This window comes from Anas platyrhynchos, chromosome 24 (assembly GCF_047663525.1).
Source record: "Anas platyrhynchos isolate ZD024472 breed Pekin duck chromosome 24, IASCAAS_PekinDuck_T2T, whole genome shotgun sequence".
Lineage (NCBI taxonomy): Eukaryota > Metazoa > Chordata > Aves > Anseriformes > Anatidae > Anas > Anas platyrhynchos.
Window position 1 is genome coordinate 9,733,753 of NC_092610.1, and position 3,748 is coordinate 9,737,500.

General features: G+C 56.1%; 1 long non-coding RNA gene across 1 annotated transcript in view; it reads left to right on the forward strand.

Moving 5' to 3' along the window:
- The first annotated feature begins 917 nt into the window (after positions 1–917).
- The window catches only part of LOC139999397 (uncharacterized), a 4,610-nt gene continuing 1,779 nt past the window's right edge, over positions 918–3,748 (forward strand). Inside the window, exon 1 of the long non-coding RNA XR_011804836.1 lies at positions 918–3,667. This is a non-coding gene — a long non-coding RNA (uncharacterized lncRNA). The remainder of the gene's footprint in view (positions 3,668–3,748) is intronic.

Genomic DNA, 3,748 nt, shown 5'->3' on the forward strand with positions numbered 1-3,748 from the left:
AAGAAAGAGATCTATGCGTTTCTCTCTCTCCACCTCCGGAAAAAGAGAGGAAGGGGAGAGCGCTAATGAACAGGAGCATGCTCAGCTCAGCCACCGGCATGGAGGCTGCCCGCTCCTCAGCACCTTGAAGCAGCAGCACCTTCAAGTCTCCTCCTGCAGCAGCAGCACATCAGTGTCTCTTGTCCCACCAGCAGGACAGTGGCGTCTCCCATTGCACCATGCCGACCTCCACGCCTCGAGTGCCAGCAGCAGTCCTCAATGCGAGCTGGACGCTCAGGGTACTTGTGGCCACCCACCTTTCTGAGCTCCAAGGCTGACAGTGACTCTCTGCTGAGCTCCCACGGCTCTCAGGCGTCCCGCTGGCAGAGCTAATGGCGCTAAGCTGACTGCCAGGAGAAAAGGCTCCCGTGAAATGGCTGCTCCACAACGCCAGGAGCAAGGTCTGCTGGGCTGGGGGTTCGCAGAGGAGCTCGGCCTTGGGCCTGGCAACTGCGCCTGGAAGCCAGGGATGGCCTTGGTGTGCAGCTGGACACCTGGGCCTGAGAAAGCAAGGTCTCTTTCAAGACGCTTGGCACCATCGTCACCCAGTGGCTGTCTCAGGGCGACGAGAGAAATGCACAGCATCTCTTGCTGCCCTGCAGTGCTGCTGTCCTACGCCCTTGGGTGTCTCCGGGATAGAAAAAGGGACGGATTTTGCCCCAAAACCCAGCTCCTTTCTATCAAAAGCATCACGTCCTCCTCTCTTTCTTGGATTTGGCTATGACTTTAGGAATCCCTGCAATCCCTGCAGCTGTGTCCCCTGCCAGCTTCTTGTGTGCCCCAAGCATCCTCGCTTGCAGGGCAGTAGAAGATGCAGAAAAGGCCTTGCCTTAGTGGAAGCACTGCCCTGCAGGAGCTCCAACATTCCTCTTAGCAGCACGCTGTAGCCCCCAAATGCCCCCGAAACGGCACATTTCAGCTCCTGGGAAGGAAATGAGCTCGCTCAAGGGGAGCTACCTGCTCAAGGCCCAGGTGTCTGTGAGGCGGTGTTGGCAAGGAGTCCTGTTGTGTGAGTCCGTTCTTTGTGGGTGCTCCATCCCCACAAGGCTTGCTTTGGAAGGCCCAGGAGAGTCTTGTGGGCACTGGCCTGGGGTCCCAGGCTGAGCCAGCTGCTGGCTGGCAATCAGGGAGGCTCGCTCAGTGTCTTGGCTTGGGTTTGCGTGGCCAGGCTGTGGGAGCGGGGGGCTGCAGGGGTGTCCTCTGTGAGAAGAATGCAGCAGCTGCCCCATGGGAGCTCAGGGCCGCTTCCAGGAGGCTCCTTCCAGGAGGGACCCACCCGCTGCTGCCCAGAACGCAGAGCAAAAGGATGATGTTTGCGCCTGGGGGAGAGCCCATCTAAGAAAGGGAACAAAAGCTGCTGCCCAGCAGTGTCTGGCTCAGGGAGGAGTGGGAAAGCTCTGTGCAGCCCCCAAGGGCCGTGCAGCAGGAAGCAGGAGGTGCTCCAGGCTCACAGCAGCAGTTCCCCTGCGGCCTGTGCAGGGAGAGGCCCCTGGTGGAGCAGGCTGTCCCCCTGCAGCCCATGGGTCCCCCGTGGAGCAGATCCCCACGCTGCAGCCCCCCCGTGGAGGAGCCCCCGTTGGAACAGGTGGATCTGCCCTAGAGGAGGCTGCGACCTGTGGAGGAGGCCCCAGAGGAGCAGGGTGTTCAAGGAAAGGTTGGAGCTGGTGCTTAGGAACATGGTTTATTGGGTGACATTGGTAGTACAGTGATGACTAGACCGGACAAATGTGAAGGTCTCCTCCAACAATAATGATTCTATGATACCTCCACCACGTCCTCCTCCTCCACTTCCTCCTCATCGTCCACGGCCTTTTTCTTGTCCACTGCCTCCTCCTTGTCTACCGCGTCCTCCTCGCCCCCCGCCTGCTAATCCTATTTCTCATTTTCCTCCTCCTTCTCCTCCTTCCCTGCCTCTTGCACCTCCAACACCTCCTCCACCTCCACTGCCTCTTCCTCCTTCTCCTTCTCCAGCCCCACTGACTATTCCTCCTCCACAGCCTCCTCCACCTCGGCAGAAGCTTCCTGGCCAACTTCCTCTGCATGCTCCTTGCTAAGGCATGCTGGTAGCAATGATCGTGAGCCCAGAAATGGCAGGAGGAGTTGCCAGGAACCAGGTGCGCCAAGGCGGCTTCTCTGGGAGGCTATGGCTGTGAGCGCTGCCCACCGCTCCTAATTCTAGTTCCATTTGTCACCCCACAGGACCATGGCACTGTGACCCTGTAAGGTAGCAGCTGGTGGCTCCTATCATCTTGATGACGCTCTGTGATGCGTTGCTTGTTGCCTGGGTAGCGATTGTTAGCTATTATGCAAATGGCTTGTCATCAATCGGGGATGTGGCTGCTCCTCCCTATAAATGGGCCAAGGGGGGCAGTGGGAGCCAGAGTGTTGGAGAGGGGAGATGGGAGAAGGTGGAAACAGAAAAGGAGGAGGATGAGGAAGAGGCATAGGTGGAAAAGGGGGAGTAAGAGAGGAAGGGGGCAGTGGAGGAGGTGGCGGAGGAGGAGGTGGCGGAGAAGATTGAGGAGGTGGCGGCATGAGTAGGAGTGGTGACAAAAGAGGAGGTGAGCAAGGGATAGGCAGAGGGACACGATGGAGGTGGAAGAGGAGAAGAAGGTGGTGGAGAAATAGTAGAATACTAGAGGAGGAGGTGGTGGCAAAAAAGAAAAAAAAAAAAAGGTGGAGGAGGAGAAGAAGGTGGTGGAGGAGGAGGCCGCCAAAAAAAACAAAAAAACAAAAGAGAAGGAGTAGAAGGTGGAGGAGGAGAAGGAGGTGGAGGAGGAGGAGGCGGAGGACTCCAAAACAAAAGACCCTCTCTGGTGGTGAGCGTTGACCGCTGCTCCTAATTCTAGTTCCATTTGTCACCCCACAGGACCATGGCACAGTAGCCCTGTAAGGTAGCAGCTGGCTGCTCCTAGCAACTTGATGATGCTCTGTGATGCGTTGCTTGTGGCCTGGTTGCCTGGGTAGCGATTGTTAGCTATTATGCAAAAGGCTTGTCATCAATCGGGGATGTGGCTGCTCCTCCCTATAAATGGGCCAAAGGGGGGCAGTGGGAGCCAGAGTGTTGGACAGGGGAGGGAGGAGGAGGAGGAGGTGGTGGTGGTGGTGGTGGTGGTGGTGGTGGTGGTGGTGGTGGTGGAAGTGGAAGCGGAAGCCAAAATAAAAAGGAATAAAAACAAAAAAAGAGGAGGAGGAGAAGGTGGCAGAGGAGGAGGCGGTGGAGGAGGAGGCCAAGGAGGAGGTTTGCTCAGCTACAGCAAGCCATGGGATTTTTGCTGTTTAAACTTTTAACTCCTTGCCTAACCACAGGGGTTGTCATTCGTGGACAAATACTGGGTTAAGTACACCATCGCTGCAAGAGGAGCACAAGCTACCTGCAAATGGGCAAATATACCTCTGCAAGTTTTCTTACAAGGGATTAAGACAAAAAGGCCTGTGCCTGGCAGAGGGAGCACTGAACGATGATCTAGCAAAGCAGTCTATCGCAGACAGACAACACTGGCCCGGAAATCCTGCTGGAAAATTTGGTGTACCTGAAACTGAGACGGAAATTGGAACTTCCAACAAAACGCTGTAGGGTAGAAGTTGTTTTAGCTGAACATACTGGGCACATATTTGAGTGCAAAAGGTAAGCTATTGCTTTGTTTCTGTAAGATCTGAGTGTTTCACCCAGCACTCCAGCATCCTCTCTTAAGTAGGGGAGGCAACC